Source organism: Papio anubis, chromosome 12 (assembly GCF_008728515.1).
Source record: "Papio anubis isolate 15944 chromosome 12, Panubis1.0, whole genome shotgun sequence".
In the NCBI taxonomy this organism is placed as follows: domain Eukaryota; kingdom Metazoa; phylum Chordata; class Mammalia; order Primates; family Cercopithecidae; genus Papio; species Papio anubis.
This window is the reverse complement of record NC_044987.1, coordinates 4,414,849-4,441,648: the sequence shown is the minus strand read 5'-3', so window position 1 is coordinate 4,441,648 and position 26,800 is coordinate 4,414,849. Positions and strand designations below refer to the sequence as shown.

General features: G+C 41.2%; 1 long non-coding RNA gene across 1 annotated transcript in view; it reads left to right on the top strand.

The window, feature by feature from the left end:
• The window catches only part of LOC108582091, a 43,690-nt gene extending 19,653 nt beyond the window's left edge, over window positions 1-24,037 (top strand). The window contains exon 3 of the long non-coding RNA XR_001895307.3: window positions 23,914-24,037. This is a non-coding gene — a long non-coding RNA (uncharacterized LOC108582091). The remainder of the gene's footprint in view (window positions 1-23,913) is intronic.
• Window positions 24,038-26,800: the final 2,763 nt, after the last annotated feature.

Sequence of the window (26,800 nt, the reverse complement as noted above, 5' to 3'; positions counted from 1 at the left end):
CTAAAAACACAAAATTAGCCGAGCATGGTGGCACATACTTGTAATCCCAGCTAGTCTGGAGGCCGAGGCAGGAGAACGGCTTGAACTAGGAGGTGGAGGTTGCAGTGAGCCGAGATTGCGCCATTGCACTCTAGCCTGGGCAACAAGAGCGAAACTCTGTCTCAAAAAAAAAAAAAAAGCCTCTCAAGGGTAGGAAGCCAAGCCAAGGATTTTCCATCAGATTATACCTGTAATAACTATACAAATTGGATGAATTCTTGTCTTCTAAAGGTCCCCAAAATATCTTGAGGTTCCTGGGCCTGTTAGAAAGTGACATTCTTTACTTACCATAGGATCAAAAATCCTTTAAACAAACTGTGTAGACAAGGAACCAGGACAGTCTTTTTCCAAGTCTATTGGCTTTAAAGGCAGTCTCAATTCCTTAAAGCAGCGTGATCACATAAGAAAATATGACATTCCAGTCAAAGCCTTGGTAAAATAACCAGTGTCTCTAATTGTGTCCTGTCACAGAAGAAAACAGATTCTTACTGAGTTTATTCAAATACCTATATTGCCATAAAATAAAAATATTCATTCATAGTTTCCAAATTTTGAAGATATCAGTTAGGGAGAAAAGTGAATGTTTCCATTTTACTCACAAAAGTATACTTTCCCAATTACCGTAAGCTATAAATAGCTTAAGAGGAAAAATAGATTTTTTTTTTTGACTCTGAAAAACAAAACAAAACAATCAGCAGCATGCCTAGAATCCCAGCTACTTAGGAGGCTGAGGCGGGAGGATTGCTTGAACTCAGGAGTTTGTAGCCAGCTTGGACAACATGGCTTGGCCCTGTCTCAAAATAAATAAATAAATAAAAGAATGTTTCAAGCAAAAAAGTCATAAACATCATTTCAGTCCTTTATCAGGTTAGTCCCATCTGCTTAACTATTGTTCTGCATGATGTCAGATTGGCAATTTTATGGGTCCAATTTTTTTCATTGGATTTTTTTTTTTAACCCAGTCCAATTGAACAATCTTGAGGTTATAAGCAGAGGTCGGTATTTAAAAGTACCTTTCAGAGGCTTTTTAATGAACCTCCTTGAAAATACACTACCTTAAGATTTGCAAAGAGCTCTTAGAACGAAAACATCAGAATGAAGCAATTTACCAAGACATATCAGAGTTTTAGGACTTTCATACAATTTTGGAACATATATTAACACATTTATACAAATATAACTCAAAGAAAATTAAACACCATTTCTAAATTTGACAATGCTTTCTGTATGATTTTAACATACCAGATAAGCCCAATATGTCTCTCTTGGAGTTCCAGGGGCTCTTTTTGGAATGTCCAAAAGTTAGTTTGAAGTCAAAAATAATTTAGAATTCAAAATCTGCTTTTGGGTAGTTTGTCAGATGTCAATGGTTTAAAACACTTGATTTAAAGCTAATTTTAATAAAATCTTATACAGATCTATCCAATCTCAGTCAGCCTTCACCACACAAGATAATAGTTGCACAACCCTTTTATAACTTCTTACAGATATTTTTCCATTCTCTTTCCCCCCACATCTCTCTACATCCATTCAATTTTTTTTTGTTTGTTTGTTTGAGACAGAGTTTCGCTCTGTCGCCCAGGCTGGAGCACAATGGTGGGATCTTAGCTCACTGCACCCTCCGCCTCCTGGGTTCAAGTGATTGATTCTCCTGCCTCAGCCTCCCGAGTGGCTGGGATTACAGATGTCCACCATCAGGCCCAGCTAATTTTTGTATTTTTAGTAGAGACAGGGTTTCACCGTGTTGGTTAGGCTGGTCTCGGACTCCCAAAGTGCTGGGATTACAGGCATGAACCACTGCACCCAGCCCCATTCAGTTTTATCTATTATTCTTTTTAAAAACTTTTAAATGTTTAATTTGTATGGGTACCTAGAGATATATATGTTTATGGGGTGTATTTTGATGCAGGTGTACAATGTTTAATAATCACATCAGGGTAAATAGAGTATCCATCACCTCAAGCGTTCATCGTTTCTTTGTATTATGAACATTCCAATTATATTCTCTCAATTATTCTAAATGTACAACAAATTATTGCTGAATGTAGTCACCCTGTTGTGCTATCAAATACTATATCTTACTAATTGTATCTAACTATATTTTTATATCCATTAACCATACCTATTCTATACCCCCACTACCCTACCTGGCCTCCGGTAACCATCATTCTATCTCTGTCTTCATATGCTCAGTTGTTTTAATTACTAGCTCCCACAAATGAATGCTAACATGAGAAGTTTGCCTTTCTGTGCCTGGTTTATTCCACTTAACATAATGTCCCTCAGTTCTACCTATGTTGTTGCAAATGACAGTATCTCATTCTATTTTATGGCTTGCTAGTACTGTATTGTGTATATGTACCATATTTTCTTGATCCATTTACCTGTTCATAGACACTTAGGTTGATTCCAGATCTTGGCTGCTGTGCATAATGCTGCAGTCAACATGGGGGTGCCGATATCTTGTCAATATACTGATTTCCTTTCCCTGGGGTATCTACCTAACAGTGGGATTACTAGATCATATGCTAGTTTTATTTTTAGTTTTTGAGGAACCTCCGTGCTATTCCTCATAGTAGCTGTACTAATTGACACTTCCACTGACAGTATATGAGGTTTCCCCTTTCTCTATATCCTCACCAGTGTTCATTGTTATTGCCTGTCTTTTGAATAAAAGCCATTTTAACTAGGGTGAGATGATATCTCACCGTAGTGTTTTTTCTGTTTTTTTTTTTTTCGTTTATTTATTTTTTAAAATCAGGGTGCCACTCTGTTACCCAGGCTGGAGTGCAGTGGTGCAATCATGGCTCACTGCAGTCTTGACTTCCCAGGTTCAAGTGATCCTCCTGCCTCAGCCTCCTGAGTACCTGGGACTACAAGCGTGGCACCACCACGCCCGGCTATTTAAAAAAAATTTTTTTGTAGAGATGGGGTTTCCCTGTGTTGCCCAGGTTGGTCTCAAACTCCTGGGCTCAAGAGATCCTCCCTCCTTGGCCTTCCAGAGTGCTGGGATTATAGCCATGAGCCACTACACCCAGCATTCGTTGTAGTTTTGATTTTCATTTATCTGATGATCAGTGATGTTGAACACCTTTTCATATACCTGTTTGCCATTCGTATGTCTTCTTTTGAGAAATGTCTATTCAATATCATTCTTTTTTATTCATTCCATTTAAACAACCTTGAATTCACCTCTAAACTAGACAAAATTACTTTTCATTTAACAAAACCCACATATATACGTTTTTAAAAATAACCTTCTAACAAAAAATACATTCTACTGTCCTTGTCCAATCTGTACACATAATTATTTCTCTTATATCTAGTAGTTTTAATTATACATACTAACTACAATTGTTAGTGATCCTAAATTCTAGTGAACAACCTAGGAAGTAAGTAGTTTTAATTATTATGTACCAGATGCAGAGCCCAGGCCTGAGGACAGGGCTGTGGAGACAATGCCTGTAGGAGCTAACCTCTCCTAGCATGGCCAGGAGGCACAGCTGGGCCAGCGAGGATGTATTGACCTTGGCTCTGCCCTGAAGCTGGTGGTCCAGGTGCTGTAGATACATATGTCTCCAGACCTCACCGTAGGCATTGTCTAGACCCCAGAATCTAAAGGCTCGAAACCTAATTTTAAAACCAGCTTTATTTACCAAAGATTACTAAAGTCATGTGAATTTGAAAAGCATCTGGGGCTTTGAAAAGGATGCGGTGGCTCATGCCTGTAATCCCAGCACTTTGGGAGGCCGATGCAGGTGGATCACCTGAGATCAGGAGTTCGAGACCAGCCTGGCCAACATGGCGAAACTCCATCTCTACTAAAAATACAAAAATTAGCCAGGTGTGGTGGCAGATGCCTGTAATCCCAGCTACTCAGGAGGCTGAGGCAGGAGAATTGCTTGAACCTTGCACAAAGATCAGGCTTTCTCTCACAGTACAAAGGAATTCCTGGTACCCTCAAAAGCCAGAGGGATTAGAGAGGTCAATGCAAAAGAGAGCAGAGCTTTAGTCCTGAGAGGGTCTTGCCACAACTCTGGGGCTCCATAAGGAAAACTGAGAATCCCAAAAGGGAGGTGTGGTGCCTTTTTCTGTGTGACTCAAGGGGTTTCAGGGACACTAGAAGTTCCTCCTAGATCTCTTCATGTGGAATCAGAAATAGCAAAAAAGAAGGACCAGAAGTGGAAGGAAATGGAAGAACAAATCTTAGAGGAGCCAATTTGGAGATTTAAAGCTTTCCAGAAAGGCCAGTGAAATTTTACTTTTTTTTTTTTTTTTTAAAGCAAAAATCATGCCAACAAGAAAGGAAGCCAACAGAGGGACCAAACACAATTAAAAAGGGATTTCAGTTGCTGAAAAAAATTCCCAGAAACAGAATCCAAAAGAGAAAAACAGGAAGGCCTTGAAAAAAAAAACACAAAAACTTACAGCCTGAATATCAGCTTTTAATTAGGTTGATTTCTGACTGTAGAGTTCTTTTAAAAAAAAATCTTTTCATATCTCTTGTTTTCAGATTTCAGCCAGGATAAGTAGCCAGCATTCCTGGCCCTGGCTTTTGACCTGTTTTTTCTTTCTTTCTTTCTTTTTTTTTTTTTTTTTTTTTTGGAGACAGAGTCTAACTCTGTTTGCCCAGGCTGCAGTGCAGTGGCACAAACATAGCTCACTGCAGCCTCTACCTTTTGGGCTCAAGCAATCCCCCTGCCTCTGCCTCCTGAGTAGCTGGGACATAGGTGTGCACCGCTATGCCTGGCTAATTTTTTTTTTAATTTTTTATCTTTTTAATTTATAGATACAGGGTTTGTCATGTTGCCCAGGCTGGTCTCAAACTGCTGGGCTTAAGCAGTCCTCCTGCCTTGACCTCCCAAAGTGCTGAGATTACAGGAATGAGCCACTGTATGCAGCCAATTGTTTTTGCTGTTGTTGTTTTTAACAAAGGTCCCTCCCAAGTGACTTACCAAAAGCAAAAACCTTAGCCAAGGTTATAACTTAAACAAGGATGCATGAGGTATTTCCAAAGAGCTACAAAGCAGTCATTATAAGACCCAGAACTACCCCTCAAAGACAGCTTAAAAAAAGGAAAGTTTGTCTATGTGCATCTCGGATGAAAGATTAAAAGAGTCAGTACGACAGGAAATCAAAAGCTATCTATGAAAGGGAAAAGCGTCAATAACAAATGAGTATCCCCAAAAGTCATGAGTCATATGAATATTAAACCATAACTGGGCCATGGCAGTGAAAGCACCAAATCCTAACCATAGACCACAAAGTGGGCGCCTTTTTTTTGTTTTGAGACAGAGTCTTGCTGTGTCACCAGGCTGGAGTGCAGTGGCGCGATCTTGGCTCACTGCAACCTCCACCTCCCAGTTTCAAGTGATTCTCCTGCCTCAGCCTCCCGAGTAGCTGGGATTACAGGCATGCACCACTACGCTTGGATAATTTTTATAGTTTTAGTAGAGATGGGATTTCACCATGTTGGCCAGGCTGGTCTCGAACTCCTGACCTCAAGTGATCCACCCGCCTCAGCCTCCCAAAGTGTTGGGATTACAGGCGTGAGCCACCATGCCCAGCCTTTTTTTTTTTTTTTTTGGTAAATAAATCCTGCAGGAAATCCAAAGCAGACAGTGTTTTTTTTTGTTTGTTTGTTTTTGTTTTTAAACTTTAGAAACAGGATCTCACACCCTACCTGGAGTGCAGTGGTGTGATCTCAGCTCATTGCAGCCTCACCCTCCTGGGTTCAGTTGATCCTCCCACCTCAGCCTCCTGAGTAGCTGGGACTACAGGCATGTGCCATCGCACCTAGCTAACAAAGCAGGCAGTTTGAGCATACAAGGATTTTTTTCTTCAGATAACCCTGTTCTGAAAGCATACAAGGATTTTAACTTAGTTTTAGGTCAGAATTTTTGCTCTTTAATTTTGTCAAGACACTTTCTAAGGCTAGCCATAACACGATCATGTGTCTTTTTTTTTTTAATTTGATCTTCCCATAAATACAAATAATGCAATCGTTTAGAAAGAGAGACCTCTAAAATCCTTTCAAATATAGTCTTTCTAATTTAAAGGATGCATCTGTTGGTCACTGAAGGTGAGAAATTCTAGAAACCTGAGGGTTTTTTAAAAAATTTTAGAGATTTTTAAAAGCTATTTTTGCATTGCTATCTCTTAGGGACACTAGTTTAGATCTCTGGAGTCTTTTAGATGCCTCAAGAAACCAACTAAAGTAGGTGTCCCACTCAGGCTGTTTATTCTTTCATTTTAGCCCTGTAATAGAGAAGGAAAACAAGTTTTGGAGATTAAAAAAGCCTCAGGTTGGCAATTGTAATTCCAAATCACTTTCAGTGATATTGGTCCACTGAGAATGAAATTTACAAGATGAATGACCATAATGTTTGTCTAAAAAACAAACAGGTGTTTAAGAAGAAGGGTAACTTAGCACTTATACCATTAGAAGCAAAAGGGCTCGTGAATACTCACCAAAAAGGGAAAATTTTCTTTGTTGACATCTGGCAACAAAGGCTACCCAATAAAGGCTTCAACCTCAACCAAGGTGGGAGGTTCAGGAAAATGAGAGGACTCCCCAGTAGGGTTTGAGGCTGTCAGGAAGGCAATGGGACACAAGGGGTTCCTGCAAGCACCACGCTTGAATCCACAGGAGCACTGGGACACAGAGGAAGAGAGTCACTTGTATCCCACTTACGACACCATTTAATGTCAACCAAGAAGAGGTGAAAGACCTTACTGCAAAGCAAGGAAACAAGGCATTTATTGGGGTTGTAGGAATTGTAATTCATGAGACACAGATTCAGCTAAAGGCCAAATTATGTTCTGAAGAGAGGAAGGAGAGTAAGGATTTTAAAAAGGATGCTGAGGGTGGTTACAGTAGTTGTCTTTGAAAGAATTATCATGGGTGGAGGTGGCTGGCTTAGTACCTGAGTCTATAGTCATTGGTTGTGGTTGTGTAGAAGTCATAGTGCTAGAAAACTTCAGCTGCTTTCCAGGATGTTGTGGTCATGGAGGTTTGGCCTAGTTGAAAGGTTCAAGGCAAGGCCCTGTTTTTTGTTTTTCAAGGTTGCAGGTCATGCAGGTCATCCTTAGAATGGCTTCCCTGCTCCATTTTAGAGCTGTGAACCAGAGTAATGCTATTTGGCATATCACATTTCATATTCCTCTACTGGAAACCCTCCAACGGCTCTCCATCTCACTCATAGTGAAAGTCAACATCCTGGAAATGGACTGCAAGGCCCTATACAATCAGGTCCTTCATTGGTTCTCTGACCTTACCTCTTGTAGCTCTCTACCTCACTCATATTTTCTCAGCCATTCTGGCCTCGTTGCTTTTATCAAACATTCCAAGCACTTTCTCACAAGGGCCATGCAATTACTGTTTCCTTACTCCCTCACCCTCTTTATTCAGAGGCCACCTTTTCACTGAGATCTTTCCTGATGACCCTATTAAAATTATAATCCTGCCAGAACTTTACTTTTCTTCTTTTCTTTTCTTTCTTTCTTTCTTTCTTTCTTTTTTTTTCTTTTTTTTTTTGAGATGGAGTCTCACTCTGTCATCCAGGCTGGAGTGCAGTGGCGCAATCTCGGCTCACTGCAACCTCCACCTCCCAGGTTCAAGTAATTCTCCCTGCCATAGCCTCCTAAGTAGCTGGGATTACAGGCACCTACCACCACGCCTGGCTAATTTTTTGTATTTTTAGTAGAGACGGGTTTTTGCCATGTTGGTCAGGCTGGTCTTGAACTCCTGACCTCAGGTGATCCACCCACCTTGGCCTCCTAATGTGCTGAGATTACAGGCATGAGCCACCATGCCTGGCAGCACTTTACTTTTCTTTATTGCACTTACTACTTTGTAAAATACAATTTACTCAGTTATGCTTTTTGTTGTGTTTCTCTTCCTAGTTTCTGTCTAGGGCAGAAATGTGTTTCTTTTGTTCACTGATGTAGCCCCAGGGTCTAGTACACTGCCTGGCACATGGCATATACTCAAACGTTTTTGTGTGAGATAAAAGACCAAGTTCTAGTCAAGTCACACATGGGAGCAGTAAATTGATGGCGAAGCCACCTGATACTCTCAGTATTGAAACAGGAAGCAAAGTTAGCTGCTGGTTGGCCATGGCTTGAAGAAAATGTTGCACATTTGCAAGAGCAGTTGTGGGGAATGGTAAAGGCAACACATGAAAGGTTCCCAAACCTCACAGAGGGTCTTGCTGAGGTTAAAAAAATCTATTTGTGAAGGATCAGTCTGGAGATATTCTACAGAATCTTATCATAGCTACCATGTATTAACTGTGTCAGGAGCATAATAAATGCATTACTTTCACTATTTTATTTTATTCTCACAATAACACTGAGATAAATATTATCATTTACATTTTACTGGAGGGAAAATGGAGGCTTAGATCGGTTGAATAACTTGTCCATGGTTACCCAACTAGAAAATGGCAGAGCTGGCTGGGCATGGTGGCTCATGCCTGTAATCTCAGCACTTTGGGAGGCCGAGGCCTAGAGGATCATGAGGTCAGGAGATGGACACCATCCTGGCTAACATGGTGAAACCCCATTTCTATAAAAATACAAAAACTTAGCCGGGCTTGGTGGCGGCGGGCGCCTGTAGTCAGGCTGAGGCAGGAGAATGGCATGAACCCAGGAGGCAGAGCTTGCAGTGAGCCGAGATCGTGCCACTGCACTCCAGCCTGGGCGACAGAGCAAGACTGTCTCAAAAAAAAAAAAAAAAAAAAAAGAAGAAGAAGAAGAAGAAGAAAAAAAAGAAGAAAATGGCAGAGGTGAGATTCACAATCAGCTCTGTTTTACTCCAAAGTCCATTATGCTTGCACCATGTGCCGTGCTTCTCATGGGTGTGGTGTAAGAAAGAGGATGTTTGGATAGATCCAATCTGGAATGATTTCAAAGTGGATGAGGCAGAATAAAAGAGGTCTACAATGTTAGTTCATAGGAAGTAGAGTGGTTGAATGGTGTACTGTGATTCTAGGCTGGACAGAGATGGCACCATAGCCATGAATGGAGTAAGGTTCCTGGAAGCAAATGGAGAAATGAAGGAATTAGACACATGAATGAAGCAGTAATGCAGGGCGACTGACAAATTTAGCATCATGGCAGAATGAACCAGTGAAGATCTCTGCCACTCCTTTTCTACTGCAAAGACATAGAAATGGTGTTCTTGGGTGCCAAAAGTGAACGAGGAACTAAAGTCTGGATCTGTAAACCTGCTGCCTTAGCCAAGGAAATATCAAAGCAGGATATATACTCTATAGCTAGTTTCCTGGCTTTTAACACCTGTGTAAGAATAGAAGATATGGCCATGCGTGGTGGCTCACACCTGTAATCCCAGCACTTTGGGAGGCCGAGGTGGGTGGATCACCTGAGGTCAGGAGTTCGAGACCAGTCTGGCCAACATGATGAAACCCCATCTCTACTAAAAATTAGCCAGGCATGGTGGTAGGTGCCTGTAATCCCAGCTACTTGGGAGGCTGAGGCAGAAGAATTGCTTGAACCTGGGAGGTGGACATTGCAGTGAGCTGAGATTGCACCATTGCACTCCAGCCTGGGCAACAAGAGTGAAACTCTGTTTCAAAAAAAAAGAAAATATGGCCTTGAGGTAGGGTTAGTCAGGAAACTGAACTGAGATACTTAAATCAAGCCAGGGCTCTGGTGGAGCTACTCCTTAGTGGAAGAGGAAACTAAAAAATCCTCAGGGAAGTTGTAAGGGAATGTATGTCTCCTCCATGTTCAGACTTTTTAATCTGAATTTATCCTATACTTATTGTATTAATTTGAAGAGGAGATATTAGTATAAAAGCCGAGCCAGGACAATGAAATCCTTCTTGTGCCTGGCAGATGCAGATATAAAGCCACTATGTAACACACTTCCATAACTCAGTAAACTCACAAGGGAAAAGAATCCCTATTGAAGATGAGCTCGTAGTTAAATTTCAAACCACATAAAGAAATAATCCACTATGCAAAGATTTATCAGGCACAGTATAATTGCATTTCTAAAACTTTGATTTTTATAGAGTGATCTTTAAAAGATTATAAAGTAAATAGTTTTGAAAAATGATTAAAAGGATGAAAGAAGATAAGATACAGGAATCATATGGAAAGAGCAAGACTCTGTAAAGACAGACCAGGTAGATTGAAAAGGAATCAAATATAACTTAGAGAAATGAAAAACTTTTGTATTGAAATTAAAACTGAATAGGTGGGTTAAATTATAGAAAAATATAGCTTAATGATTGATTAGTGAACTGGAACACAGCTATAAGGTAACTATCCAAAGGATTGCACAAAAAGAAGAGATAAAGAATATAAAAGAAAAGTTGAATCATGGAGTTAGTATTCAACACGCATCTAATAGGAGTCTCCAGAAGCAGAAAGTAGAAAAAAATGGAGGAAAAAATATTTAAAAAGACCAAGGATTATAAAAAACTTGATTGCTCGGGCTGGGCACGGTGGCTCATGCCTGTAATCCCAGCACTTTGGGAGGCTGAGGGGAGTGGATCACCTGAGGTCAGGAGTTCGAGACCAGCCTGACCAACATAGTGAAACCCCATCTCTACTAAAAATACAAAAATTAGCTGGGCATGGTGGCAGGCACCTATAATCCCAGCTACTCAGGAGGCTGAGGCAGGAGAATCGCTTGAACCCAGGAGGCAGAAGTTGCAGTCAGCTGAGATTGCGCCATTGCACTGTAGCCTGTTCAACAAGAGTGAAACGACGTCTCAAAAAAAAAAAAAAAAAAAAAAAAAAAAAAAAACTTGATTGGTCAAACTGAAGAAAGCTGACTTACGAGGGAATAAATTCTAGCAATCCTTATTTAAACACATTACAGAAAAACTCAAGGACATCAAAGGTAAGGGTTACAAATATAGAAAAAACTCAAGAACAGAAGCCAAAAAACCCCACAAAAAACTGGAATAATATCTTTAAAGTTCTGAGAGGAAATACACAGGATACTAACATTATATACCTAGCTAAGCTATCATATAAGATGGCAGCTAGGATAGCAACCTTTTCAGACAGTCAAAAGACTGAGTGTTCATCATGCAGAGACTCTTTCTGAAATCATTAACAAATGGAGTAATTCAACAAGAAGGAAGTTGGAATCAGAAAAAAACAAATGGAATGTAAGAAACAGTGGTGTTCAAAACAAAGCAGGTCTACTGAGAAAAACAGAGTCGGCCAGCTGGTAGTTTAGTTGTGGTCAGAGACTGACAGATTAAGGCTTAATATTTTGGAGGTGGAAGAGTCCTGTATGTTGATAAATTCCATTTAACCTTGAGAGAGGGTGATTTAAATAGAATGAGTGGAGTGAGGCTGATTTAATCCCAGAAAATCAAGAAACTTTCAAGCTGAGATGTTAAAGGGATCATCAATTGTACCATTCTCCTCCATTATCCCAGATACATTCTCCAGTTTTCTCCCAGTGCTGCTTTGAACACTAGCATACTGACCCCTATGAACTGTATTATTGAGGCTTTCTTGCTAGCTGGCTTCATGTTGGATTTAACCAATTGGTGTCACTGGCCAAAAATCAAAATGGAAGATAGAGATTGGAATGTTTCTTTCCTATTATTTCCCTGCTTAAGCATTGCTTCTCTGGTGCCTGTGTCTCTCTATGACTGAAGTTCCTAATGAGTGGCCTCTTTTCCATGCCTCCAGCTCTTACTGGGCTTAGATAACTGTATTTTTTCTTGGATTTTGGCCCTATGAACGGTAACAGATTTTTACCACCACTGGTTTCTAGGTACTTTTGAGAGATAATTCTCCATGGGTCTCTCGTGTTTCTGCACATCTTACATGCAAGATACTAATGCCTTTTCAAGGAGGTTTGTATACTAAGCAGCCTTGGAAAATAAAGATAGAGTCTCTGGAGCAAAAGGCAGTCATATTTACTATCCAGTGTAAGAAAGATCTTGTCTTCCTCTAGAGAAAGGGCCAGACCTATTTAGAGCCCATTACAAAAGATTGGGTTTCCTAAGCTCAGAATTCCCTCTCCTGTAACTCAACGTACCCCACTGCATGTACAGTTGTTATCTGGCTCTTTTCATGTCACTCTCTTCATGGAAATTAGGGCCTGGGAAACTAGAATAAAAGTACTGATGCCGGCAGGGAGCAGTGGCTCTCGTCTGTAATCCCAGCACTTTGGGAGGCCGAGGCAGGTGGATCACCTACCTGAGGTCAGGAGTTCAAGACCAGCCTGGCCAACATGGTGAAACTTTGTCTCTACTAAAAATACAAAAATTAGCCAGGCGTGGTGGTGCATGCCTGTAATCCCAGCTACTCAGGAATCTGAGGCAGAAGAAGTGCTTGAACCTGGGAGGTGGAGGTTGCAGTGAGTGGAGATCACACCACTGCACTCCAGCCTGGGTGACAGAGTGAGAATCTGTCTAAAAAAAAAAAAAAATGCTGATGCTTTGGCTACTGCTGTTATTATGAGCAATAAACTGTCCTTCATGTTGACCCAGGAGTGTCATGTCTTCTACCAGCGCCTGTGAAACTAATAGGCTATCTTGTTAGCTTTCAAATAAGGTACAATCTCAGATTCTTTACAGTTCTTGACAGGTAACTTGGCACCTCTTGTTTGTTCCTTTAAATCTGAGTAAGACCCTGTAAAAAAAAAAAAAATCTGATGATACCTTCAAAAATAGTTCTTCCATAAAATTCATTTCAGTGAATTCTGTTTCCTGCTATGCCCCTCCCTGATATATCTAGAGAGTTTGAAATCTCAAGGGAATGTGTGATGGTTAATTTTGTATGTCAATTTGGCTAGGTTATGGTGCCCGTTTTTTTTGGTCAAACACTAGTCTAGATGTCGCTGTAAAGTTTTTTTTAAAGATGTGATTTTATTTTTTTATTTTTATTTTTTTTTGAGACAAGATCTCATTCTATTGTCCAGACTGGAGTACAGTGGCACAGTCATGGCTCATGATAAAAGCTTAAACTCCGGCGCTCAGGTGATCCTCCCATCTCAGCCTCCCAAATTGCTGGGATTACAGGTGTGAGCCATTGGCCTATGATCTTTTTTTTTTTTTTTCTGGCTGTGATTAAACTAGCTTTACCCCCAATAATGTGGGAGGGTCTTATCCAGCTAGTTGAAAGCATGAAGACCAAAGACTGTGGTTGCTCAAAGAAGAAGAAATTCTGCCTCAAGACTGCGATATACCCGTAATCCCAGCTAAGTCCCAGCGAATACCCGTAAGTCCAGGGTGGGAGGATCACTTGAGGCCAAGAATTCAAGACCAGCCTGGGCAACATAGAAAGACTCCAACTCTCCAAAAAATTTTTTTAAATTAGCCAGGTGTGGTGGTGCACGCTTGTAGTCCCAGCTACTCAGGAATGTTGGGAAGATCAATTGAGCCCAGGAGTTCAAGGCTGTAGAGAACTATGATTATATGACTGCATTCCAGCCCTGGGTGACAGAGTGAGACCCTGTCTCTATATAAAGAAGGATAGAAAAAAAGACTGCAGTATAAAAACCCTGCCTGAGTTTCCTGCCTGCTGGCCTACAGATTTCAGACTTGACAGTCTCCACAGTTGTGTGAGCCAATTCCTTAACATAAATATCTCTCTCTGTACATATATATCCTATGGGTTCTGTTTCCCTGGAGAACCCTGATTAACACAGGATGCCACAAAATTTAGTGAGAAACCTATGCACACAGTGTCAAGGTCCCCAAATAATGAGTGGGAGTTTCTTAGGCGGAGAGTAGGAGACAGGAATAGAATGAAAAAGAGCTATTTGCTGAAGAGAGTAGGATTTATAGAGTATAAGAGGAGCATGAAGAACACGCCTCAATGGTACCTTCGGGCAACAAAATAGGCAGAATGCACATGATCTTGCCCCTGACTGTGCATCGAGCCTTGTCACCCATCCCTGTCACTCATGACCTACCCTATTGTCCAACTATCAAAAATGCCTTGCTGCTCCTGGAACCCAACTCCATACTATCTTATGTCTCCTTGACTTTGATCTTGTAGTTCCTTCTACTAGGAATTCCCTGTCAATCTCTCTTTCTGTGTTTCCTATGTCCCCAGGGTCCTTTACTCTCTCATACTTCTTACCTCCTTCCCTACCTTTTCTTCCTTCTCTCCAGTCTCATTAAAGCAGTCAGGTGCACCATCTTCCTCACTCTTCCAGCACAGACACTATGCTGTAATTGTGTTTGTATGTCTTCCTTCTCACTGGTCTGTGAGCAAGAACTGTGACTTTTTACTCAGTATTATATGTATATAGGATAAGACATATAAAATGTGCTCTTCACATGCTTGTTGCATGAATGAATAAATGAATGGGTGAGTGAATAAATGAATTTGACAATGACCGTGTACATTGTTGGAACAGGATTCAGCTAGGATTTTCTTACTCCAAAGCCCAGTCTTCTTCCATATATGATGTGATCCAGTTCCTTAGAAATTCTGCATGTAGAATCCACCTTTTATGAAGAAGAATTTCTGTCTGCAGTAGAAGGAAACAACAGATGTGGGGAAATTGATAATGAATGCCCATTTAAAAAAGAATAGAACACACCAACACTTGTTTTATTTTTATTTTATTTTGTTTCATTTTTTTGGTTAGCTATGCTTTTCTGGTTGCCAACAAGATTCTCAAAGAATTTATCTAAAATATAAGAAAGTATTTAGCATTTTGCTTTGCCACAGACAAGATATGTATTAGAAGTCCCTCTTGCTTCAAAATGAAACCCAGTCCGGAAAGCTTCCAGGCTTCCCCGTGCTCGGTTTATTCTAATAAGCTTTATTACACACAACGTTGAGTGGGCATCTGCCCATGTGATTTGATTTCGACGTCATATAGGGGAGCTGCTCCATTCCTTAATCTCCCCTCTTGTGGAAGGGGTAGACTTACTTCTAGTAATGGGATTCTACATTTAGACATTAATTCCTTTCACTGAAGGCAGATCCTCCTTTCTGTCCAGTGCACCCTCCAATCTATATCTGTATGTCAGGCTTTTTTCCTAACTCCACACCTAAATAGCCATCTGTTCCTGCCCTACAATCACCTCTAATACAACATTTCCAAACAGAACCTAAAGGCCAGGCGTGGTGCATCACACCTATAATCCCAGCACTTTGGGAGGCTGAGGCAGGCAGATCACTTGAGGTCAGGAGTTCGAGACCAGCCTGGCCAACGTGGCGAAACTCCATCTCTACTAAAAATACAGAAATTAGCCAGGCGTGGTGGCACGTGCCTGTAATCCCAGCTTCTCGGGAGGCTGAGGCAGGAGAATCGCTTGAACCCCAGAGGTGGAGGCTTCAGTGAGCTGAGACTGTGCCACTGCACTCCAGCCTGGGTGAAAGAGCAAGACTCCATCTCAAAAACAAAGCAACACAAAACAAAAATAAACAACAAAACAAACAAACACAAAAACCCAGAACTTATTATCTCCCTTGTATCAAAACTATTTCTTCTTCTAGGTTTCTACATTTTATGAATTGTACCACCACTCACCAAGTTTCCCAAGCTAGAAACCTGAGTGAGAGTCTTCCTGTCACCCACATCCAGCTGGCCACTGGCCTTTGGAGTCATTTTCTTTTTTCTTTAGAGACAGGGACCAACTCCATTGTCCAGGCTGGAGTGCAGTGGTATGATCATAGCTCACTGCAGCCTAGACCTCTTAGGCTCAAACGATCCTCCCACCTCAGCCTTTTGAGTAGTTAAGACCACACCATCCTGGCCAACATGGTGAAACCCCATCTCTACTAAAAATACAAAAATTAGCCGGGCGTGGTGGCAGGCACCTGTATTCCCAGCTACTTGGGAAGCTGAGGCAGAAGAATCGCTTGAACCGGAGAGGCAGAGGTTGCGGTGAGCCAGGATCGTGCCACTGCACTCCAGCCTGGTGACAGAGTGAGACTCCATCTCAAAAAAAAAGACTACAGGCCACCATGCTGGCTAATTAAACTTTTGTTGTTGTTGTTGTACTGACTGGGTCTCACTCTGTTGTCCAGGCTGAAGTGCAGTGGTGTGATCACAGCTCACTGCAGCCTCGACCTTCTAGGCTCAAGTGACCCTCCTGCCTCAGCCTCCTGAGTAGCTGGGATTACAGGCATGTGTTGCCATGCCTGGCCTTCTCTGTCTTTATCGTGAACGTTTCTTGACTCTTGTTGGCCTCTGTGACTGTTGCCACCATCTTGCTTCAGGTCCTTCATCAGTCCTCACTTTAAAAGAGGAGCTGAACCGCTCCTCTGTCCCTTTTCCACAATGTAGCCAGGAAGTCTCTTTTAAAGATACAGCTGACTCCTCTTTCTGAACTCTTATAGAATGGCTACTCATTGCCTGTAGGATAAAGTGTACACTCCCATATCATATAAGATATTAATTTTCTGAGCCTCATCCAGCTCTCCAGTATTCATCTTCTTCCCACCCCTTTTCTACTGACTTCATAAGTTTCCATGTTTTTTTCAATCTCCTCATATTCTCTTTACTCTATCTTTTTTTTTTTTTTTTTTTTGAGACGGAGTCTCGCTGTGTCACCCAGGCTGGAGTGCAGTGGCGCGATCTCGGCTCACTGCAAGCTCCGCCTCCCGGGTTTACGCCATTCTCCCGCCTCAGCCTCCCGAGTAGCTGGGACTACAGGCGCCCGCCACCACGCCCGGCTAGTTTTTTGTATTTTTAGTAGAGACGGGGTTTCACCGTGTTAGCCAGGATGGTCTCGATCTCCTGACCTCGTGATCCACCCGCCTCGGCCTCCCAAAGTGCTGGGATTACAGGGTTGAGCCACCGCGCCCGGCCTCTTTACTCTATCTTATTATAAGTTACTCCTCTTGTTTGAGAAGCCCTTTCCCCATTTCACCTGGTCAACTAATACACGTTCTTTGAGACTCAGCTCAGTCACTTCCGTTCTTTCCAAAGTGTTCCCAGACATTTCTCACCTAAGCTAAATGTTCCCAGCAATGTGCTTCCCAAGGTCCCCATCCTTACCAATATCATGGTGCTTATCCATATGGTATTGTCTGCTGATTTACCTCCATGCCTTTCTAAGTAGATTATAAAGTCCTTTATGAAGAATCCTTTATGTATCTTTGAAAGCTGGGGACCCACCAGAGAGCTGACATTTGGTTAGTGTTCAATAAAATTTGGTTAAGAAAAAAAAGTTAAATGACACTTAGTGGATAGTCTGAGAGGGTTATGAAAACACATTTTAAGCCTGACAAGGTGGTGTGTGCCTCTAGTCTCAGCTACTTGGTAGGCTGAAGTGGGAGGATCCCTTGAGCCTAGGAGTTAGAGGCCAGTCTTGGCAACAGAGTGAGAGCCCATCTCTTAAAAAAGTGTTTAACACCCTGAATCCCCTTCCCGCAAAAAAAGAAAAAGACCACATTTTGTCTTCAACATAATTTAAACATTTTTTGGAAAAATATGCATAACATAAAATTTACCTCATTAACCATTTTTAAGTGTAAGTTTAGTGGCACCAAATACATTCAAATTGTTGTCCAACCATTACCACTAATCCTTTCCAGAACTTCACAATCCCAAACAGAAACTCATATCCATTAAATGATGACTCTCCAGTGCACCCTTACTTCAGCTCCTAGTAATCTCTATTCTATTTTCTGTTTCTATGAATTTGCCTATTCTTAGTAATATACACGTGTAATCATACAATATTTGGATTGGGTCTGGTTATGTGGTTTTTTCTGGGTCTGGTTTACTTCACTTAGCATAGTATTTTCATGGTTCATCCAGGTTGTAGCATGTACCAGAATTTCATTCCTGTTTAAGGATGAGTAATATTCCATTGTATATATATATATTACATTCTATTTATCTATTCATTTGTTGAGGGACACAGGTTTTTTTTCTACCTCTTGGCTATTGCAAAGAATGCTGCTATGAACACTGATGTACAAGTTACCTGTTTGAGTTTCCTCATTTAGTTCTTTTGTGTATATACCCAGAAATGAAATTGCTGAGTCATGTGGTAACGCTAAGGTTCCCTTTTTGAGGAATCACCATACTGTTTTCCATACTGGCTGCACCGTTTTACATTTCTACCAGTCAGTGCACAAGGGTTCCAGTTTCTCCACCTTCTTGCCAACACTTGTTATTTCCCTTTTGTTTTAAATAATAGCTTTTTTTTTTTTTTTTTTTTTTTTTTTTTTTGAGATGGAGTCTTGCTCTGTCACCCAGGCTGGAGTGCGGTGGTGCAATCTTGGTTCACTGCAAGCTCCGCCCCCGAGTTCACACCATTCTCCTGCCTCAGCCTCCCGAGAAGTTGGGACTACAGGCGCCCACCACCATGCCCAGCTAATTTTTTGTATTTTTAGTAGAGATGGGGTTTCACCATGTTAGCCAGGATGGTCTCGATCTCCTGAATTTATTACCATTTAGACCTGCCCCACAAGAAATGAAAAGGGAAGTCCTTTCGGGTCAAAATTAAAGAATGTTAGATGTAACTCAAAGCTTTATGAAGAAATAAAGAGTTCTCCTAAAGGATTTAAAAGAAAAATACACTTAAAAATTATTATAAAGCCGTATCATTAAACAATGCTGTGAGTTGATTTATGTTCCTTCAAAATTCATATATTGAAGTCCTAACTCTCAGTACCTCAGAATGTGACCTTATTTGGAAATAAAGCCATTGCAGATACAATTAGTTAAGATGAGGTAATAATAAAGTAGGGTGGCCCCTAATCCAATATCACTGGTGTCCTTTAGGTAATAAATCCATTGGCTTTTCTTTATCTGGAAATGTCTTAACTTCTTCCTCATTTTGAAGGAAAGTTTTGCCAGATATATAATTCTTGGTTGACAGTTGTCTTTCACCATTTTAAATGTCATCCCACATCCTTCCTCTCTCCAGCGTTTCTGATGAAAAATTCGGTGATATTCTCTTTTTTTTTTTTTGTGCTAGTAAAAATCTTACAATTGTGGTGTTTTCATTGAAGATTCCTGACAGAGTTGCATCTCTCTTGCTGTTTTCAAGAGTCTTTCTTTGTCTTTTGATGGATTGATTATAATGTGTCTTGGTGTGGATCTTTTTGAGCTTATCATACTTGAAGTTTATTTGGCTTTTGGAGTTGTTGATGTGTGTCCTTTACGAAATTTGAGGTGTTTTGGCCAAGGCTTCTTTAATACCTTTCTTCCCCTTTTTCTCTCTCTTCTCTTTCTGAGATCTCTATAATACATATATTAGGCTGCTTCATGGTAACGCATAGTTCCCTCAGACTTATCTTATTTTCTCCTTTCATTCTTTTTTCTTTCTGTTCTTCAGACTTTATAATTCTTGAACGGTCTCATCTCAAGTTTGCTAATTCTTTCTTCTGCTTGTTCAAATTAGCTGTTGAATCTTTGGTGAATATTTATTTCAATTATCATAGTTTTCAACTATAGAATTTCTTTCTTTCTTTTTTTTTTTTTTTTTTTTTTTTTTGAGATGGAGCCTTGGTCTGTTACCCAGGCTGGAGTGCAGTGGCACAATCTTGGCTCACTGCAACCTCTGCCTCCTGGGTTCAAGCAGCCCTGCCTCAGCCTCCCAAGTAGCTGGGACTACAGGTGTGTACCACCATGCACAGCTAATTTTTTAATTTTTAGTAGAGATGGGATTTCACCATGTTGGCCAGGCTGGTCTTGAACTCCTGACCTCAAGTGATCTGCCCGCCTTGGCCTTCCAAATTGTTGGGATTACAGCCATGAGTCACTGTCCCTGTCCAGAATTTCTGTTTGGTTTCTTTTTATAATTTCTTATCTTTTGGTTTCTTTTTATAATTTCTTCTTTTTGTTGATATTCTTATTTTGTTTATATGTCATTTGTCTTAGTCTGTTTGGGCTAGTTTAACAAAATACCATGAGCTGCGTAGCTTATAAACAACAACAACAGATTTATTTTTCATGGTTCTGGGAAGTTCAAGATCAAGGAGGCAGGAGATTTGCTGCCTGGCGAGGACCTGTTTCCTGGTTCATTCACAGCCATCTTTTTACTGTGTTTTCATAGGACAGCATGGCTAAGAGGCCCTTTTTTTTTTTTTTGAGATGGAGTTTCGCTCTTGTTGCCCAGGCTGGAGTGTAATGGTGCAAGCTTGGCTCACCACAACCTCTGCCTCCCAGGTTCAAACAATTCTCCTGCCTCAGCCTCCCAAGTAGCTAGGATTACAGGCATGTACCACCATGCCCAGCTTATTTTGTATTTTTAGTAGAGATGGGGTGTCTCCATGTTGGTTAGGCTAGTCTCAAATTCCTGACCTCAGGTGATCTGCCCACCACGGCCTCCCAAAGTGCTGGGGTTACAGGCATGAGCCACCGCACCTGGCCAAGAGGCCACTTTTATGAGGAAATTTGTCATAATTACCGAATTACCGCCCAAAGGCCTCCCTTCCTAAGATCTTGGAGGTTAGGATTTCAACATATGAATTTTGGGTAGACACAAATATTCAAACCAAAGCATTCTTTTCCTGATTTCCTTTACTTCTTTTTCCTTTAGGTTTTTTTAAAATCATACAGAGTTTTGTCTAAGTCTGAAGCCTGGGCTTCTTCAGGAATGGCTCCTGTCAATTTATTTTGTTGTTTTGAATGAGTCGTATTTTCCTGTTTCTTTGTATACTTTGTGATTTTTTAAATTGGGCAAATGTCCAATCATTATAATATGGTGACTGGAAAGGACATTCTTCCCTTTGTCCAGGGTTTGCTGTTTTCTTTTTCTTTTTGTTTTTTGGTTGTTGAAGGCTGTAATAGTCTGTTAGTTTTGAGAGTTTTCTTAACTATTTTTGCAGAGGCTATTGTGTTGGATCACTGAAATCTCTGTTCCATTAGCTCATGTTTAGTTAATGCTTTAACAAAGATTAAACAACGATGTTGTTTAAATGCCAGCAGTGTTGTCAGTGTTTGTAGATTGGCCTTATCCAAGGGCATTCTTTTTTTTTTTTTTTTTTTAATTTGAGACAGAGTCTCACTCTGTTGCCCAGACTGGAGTGCAGTGGTGCAACCTTGGTTCACTGCAACCTCCGCCTCCCAGGTTCAAGCAATTCTTCTGCCTCAGCCTCCCAAGTAGCTGGGACCACAGGCACATACTACCATGCCCGACTAATTTTTTGTATTTTTAGTAGAGACAGGGTTTCACCATGTTAGCCATGATGTTCTTGATCTCCTGAACTTGTGATCTGCCCACCTCGGCTTCCCAAAGTGCTGGGATTACAGGCGTGAGCCACCATGCCCGGCTGGTCCTAGGGCATTCTTTTAACACTTAGCTGAGCTTGTTTTGTGCCTAGGGATCAACTCAAGGTGGAAGCTTAAGGTCTTCTCAGGTCTTTTCTGAGCATGCATCTTGCACGGACATGCACATGGCTTCCTAAATTCTCTCATATATATGGCTGCTTTTGAGCATCTGAATTACTTAGTTGTACTGCAACTTCTCCTCTGGGGTTTAGATGGTCTGTTATATATCTTCACCCGTAATTTTTTGTCCCAGGAGTCTGTGGATTTGCAGTCGCCTTGCTGGTTTTATGAGTAGTGCCTACCACTTTCTTCACCTGAGTTCTAAGTTAGGCAAAACAGAGACTATCTCTCTGTTTCAGTTTTTCAAGTATCTGCCACAACAGACATACATAATAATTTGTGAACAAGGTCTGTTATGCTCCTTCTGGTTCAAGAAAGGGTACTGGGAACTAGGCTGTTGCCAGTTCAAGACCAAAACCACATAATGGAGAAGGGTGGGGTAAGAGTGGGTAATAAATAATGTCACAAAACTTTCCTACCATTTTGAAGATGGCTTTTTCTTGATTGGACATTTGCTTAGTGGCTGTCAACTTTGTTTTCCAGAGTTCTGATAAAGTTGGTTCAAACAGTTTCTGCTTGTTTTCCCCTCATATGTGTCTGTGGGGAAATAAAAGCTTCACCCTTCCTAGCCTGCCATTTTGCTGATATCCTTTTCAACATAGTTTTGCCTTTACTTGGACTTTCACCAAAGGGCAGCAGAGGACTCGGCATGTAACCTAAATGAAGGTGTGTGCAATAATAATATAACGGTGGGAACAGAGACACTCTTGGCCACTGTAAAGAAACTTGGAATCCTAACTTGGAGATTTAGGATTTTATAGACGAGGAATCTAGGAGGATATTGAATGACAGTTGAGAACAGAGAAGCTTATAAAATGCAGTTTTGTCCAGGTAGTAAATTGCTCGGGGAGCTTGTGCTTGCTGACAGTAGGGGACAGCTGCAATTACATGCTATGAATGGTTGGGTCTGATTTCTGGTCACAAATTAATTCTAGCTTATGAAGGGTCCTGAGCAGTGCCAAAAGTGACCAAGTAGAAGAATATGTGAAAAGAATGAGATGACTGGTTCTGGTGTTAAACTAGAGCCTCCCCTCAGGGTTCAGAGAACCTGTCTAATTTACTTCATTCCTTATGGCACCTTTCATATCAGCTTGTTTTACCCTGCCTGTGCTTCCCAGTCGTATCTCAGAAGTGACTGGGGGAGGTAAACCTCTGGTAATTGTCTCCATTTCTCCATTACTGCACTCTTTTCCCCATCAGTAGTATCCCCTGCTTCTCCTCTTAGTTTTCTCCTTCTACTACTTATCCTCCTTTGCCTTCTACTTCCTCTGAGGAAATATGCTCCAAATAAATAATCTGCTAAATGAATTCACACTAAGGTGGACATAGTCAATAAAACTTGAGTATAAACCTTCCCAGGGGCTACTTGCATTTTAACAGAAGCTTACATTTCAAGAAAAAAGAACAAAAAATTCTAATTATGAAACTCCATGTGTTAGCTGTTTCATAGGAAAGAGACTTTTTAGAGGACCTGGTCCCAACTCAGAATATTTTTTCTGTTTTCCGGGTACAATCTAATCCAAAAGGTCAAGATGAGGAAATTCTAAATCAAAAAAGAACTTTAGAAAACCAACATTTTCCTCCCAATAGGAAAGGAAGATCTGGGGCTGATTTGAGCTGTGACATCGTTGGATAATGACCTTTTACACCTTTCTGGCCAAAGACACCAGGGATAAAACCAAGATCTTGCCATATTGAGAAGTTAGGCCAGGGGGATTCTCACCTTGCTACAGAAAAAGAAAGGCTGATGAGCAGGAGTAGAACGGATCTAATTTAGGATCTTGGCTATTTAGAGGATAATAAGCAGCCTCCATATGTTTATATGGTCTTTCTTCCTACTCATTATCAGAAAATCTTCTTTGGGAAACAGTGTACCAAGTGGGGAGGTGCCAATGCTAGAAGAATGGGTACCAGAAAATAAGAGCAATAAGAGCTAAGAGCGGGAAATACATATCACCATGATTGATTTAACTTTTCCCAGCCTCTGTTCCTTCATCTGTAGTGTGGGAACAACACTATCTACTGAAGACAGTTAGAACCCTTTTTCTTTAATAGAGATGTAGTCTTGCTCTATTGCCCAGGCTAGTCTCAAACTCCTAGCCTCAAGTAGTCCTCCCACCTCGGCCTCCCAAAGTGTTGGGATTACAGGCATGAGCCACCACACCTAGCCTTTCAGAATTTTGAATAATGATTAGGAAGACCTTCCCCATTCCAAGATTATAAGAATCCTCCCATGTTTTCTTCTAATACTTTCATGGTTTCATTTTTACATTTAGATCTTTTTTCCATTTGGATCGTATCCTTGTGTATGGTGGGAGTTGGGGCGCCTACTTTCATTTTTTCCAGAGGCCTATCCAGTTTCCTTACAACATTTGTTGAACAGTCCATCTTTTCCCACTGATTTGTAAAGCCATCTTTAAATGATGCAGCTTAAAAAAAATTAATGGCTAAAGTATTTATCATTATTGGAGAGATACATTAGAATTATTCTTGTAGTTTATAAAGAGCTTCCTGTCCCTCTCTCATTTTATTTTTTGTTTTTGTTTATTTGTTTATAGATTCCCCATGCCTGGAGAACATAGTGGAACTCCATCTCTACAAAAAAATTAAAAAATTAGCTGGGCATGGTAGCGAGTGCCTGTGGTCCCAGCTACTCAGGAGACTGAGGTGGGAGGACTGCTTGAACCTAGGAGATCAAGGGTGCAGTGTGCCATGATTGAGCCACGGAACTCCAACCTGGGCAAGAGAATGAGATCCTGCCTGAAAAACAAAAACAAAAACAGACAAAATTTTGAGTCCATAAAATATATGATTGATAAATGCAACTGCATCAAAATTAAAGCTTTTGTATGGTGAAAAACGTCTTTAGAAAGAAAGTAAAAAAACCAAACAAACAAGAAAGAAAGTCAAAAGACAATCAACAAACTGGGAAAAAAAGGTGCTTTGGAGTTGGCCTGCACTGGCTCATATGAACTGATTGTTATGTTTTCAGGAATTTTGCAAGCTGGTTGTCAAACACAGTTATTATTAAAAATTAAATTGTAGAAACATAATTAAATAAAGTATGTTAGAATCAAAAGTAATAAATACTGAAAAACTCATCACTTCCTAATTATTTAACTACATTTTGCTATCATTAATGCTTGAGGTTTATTGTTTTGGGGGTTTTTCTTTTTTTTGAGATGGAGTCTCACTCTGTCAGCCCAGGCTGGTACAGTGGGTGACTCGCTCACGTCCGCCCTGGGTTCAAGCGCCATTCTCCTGCCTCAGCCCTCCCTGCTGGGATTACAGGTGTGTGCCCCACCTGGCTACTCTTGAGACGTGAGTCTCTCAGTCAGCCCCAGGCTGGGAGTGCAGTGGCCGGATCTCAGCTCACTGCAGTTCAAGCCCCTCGGGTTTACGCCATTCTCCTGCCTCAGCCTCCCCGAGTAGCTGGGACTACAGGTGCCCGCCCCACCTCAGCCTCGCTAGTTTTTGTATTTTTAGTAGAGACGGGTTTCCCCGTGGTTCGGCCAGGATGGTCTTGATCTCCTGACTGCGGATCCGCCTCTCTCTGCCTCGCCTCCCCAAAGTGCTGGGATTACAGGCTTGAGCCACCGCTCGGCCCACCTGGCTACTCTTGTGCATTTAGCAGACAGGGGCTTTACCTGTGTTGGCCAGGCTGGCCTCAAACTCATGACCTCATGTAATCTACCTGCCTCGGCCTCCCATAGTGCTGGGATTATAGTTGTAAACCACCGTGCCTGGTCACATCTATTGTTATGTTTGTGTTGTATGAATGCAAATGTGTGTTTGTATTATCTTGTGTATATAATTGTGTGCTGCTGCACATTTCTTCTGAACTCCACATTTAGTGACATAACGTTGGTAGCTTGAAATTGTCCATCATGGGGCTATTTACACCATGGAAACTGGCAAATGCTATAAACCTGAGTTCATTTTTACCAGAGAGCCATTGTTATTTACCAACACACCACCGGAAAAAAGTGTTTGCAACATGCACGACAAAGAAAAGGCTAATCTCTGTATATACAATGTGCTCCTATAAGCCAAGTATCGAAAGACTACTAACATAATATAAACATAAGAAAGGTATGAATAGTCCCTTCCTAGAAATAAAAAGGTGTTCTGCCTCACAGCAAGAGAAACAAAGCAGAACCCTACTGAGATTTGATTTTTAACCTATGATTGGCAAAAATTTAAGTTTGATAAAACTATTGGCGAGGCTGTGGGGAAACAGGGATTCTTTTACCTTGCTGCTGAGTGTATAGATTAGTTAAACCCCTTTGGAAGCAATTTGGTTATATGTTTGTATATGTAAGTAAAATTACCTGCAGGCACAGTGACTCATGCCTATAATCCCAGTGCTTTGGGAGCCTGAGGCAGGGGGAGCGCATGAGGCCAGGACCTCGAGACCAGCCTGGGTGTCTCTAGAAAAAACATAAAAAATTAGCCAGGTGGGGGCATGTGCCTGTAGTCCCAACTACTTGGGAGGCTGAGGCAGAAGGATCACTTGAGCCCAGGAATTTGAAGTTACAATGAGCTATGATCATAACACTGCTCTCCAGCCTGGGTGACAGCATGAGACCCAGTCTCTCATAATAATAATAATAATAATAATAATAATAATAAACCAAAATTACCAGTCCGTGGACTCTTTGACCCAGCAATTCTATTTTTGAGAACTTATGCTATCTATTTTTTTCTTTTTTTTTCTTTTTGAGACGTAGTCTTACTCTGTTGCCCAGGCTGGAGTGCAGTGGCATGATCTTGGCTTCACTGCAACCTCTGCCTCCTGGATTCAAGCGATTCTCCTGCCTCAGCCTCCCTAGTAGCTGGGATTACAGGCGCCTGCCACCATGCCCCGCTAATTTTTGTATTTTTAGTAGAGACGGTGTTTCACCGTGTTGGTCAGGCTGGTCTTGAACTCCTGACCTCAAGTGATCCACCCACCTCGGACTCCCAAATTGCTGGGGTTACAGGCGTGAGCTACTGTACCCAGCCTAGACCTTTGTTTTTTTTGATAGAATTGGAAACAGCACAGATGTCCATCCATATTGGCTGGTTTAATAAATTTTGGAATGCCCATGCAAATGGAAATAATGAGAACTGTAAAAATAATGCCAGACAGCTGGGCGCGGTGGCCTACACCTGTAATCCCAGCACTTTGGGAGGCCAGGGTGGGCAGATCACCTGAGGTCAGGAGTTCGAGACCAGCCTGACCCACATGGAGAAACCCCATCTCTACTAAAAATACAAAATTATCTGGGCATGGTGGCGCATGCCTGTAAGCCCAGCTACTCAGGAGGCTGAGGCAGGAAAATAACTTGTACCTCGGAGGCGGAGGTTGCAGTGAGCTGAGATCACTCCATTGCATTCCAGCCTGGGCAACAAGAGCGAAACTCCATCTCAAAATAAATAAATAAATAAATCAAATCAAATCAA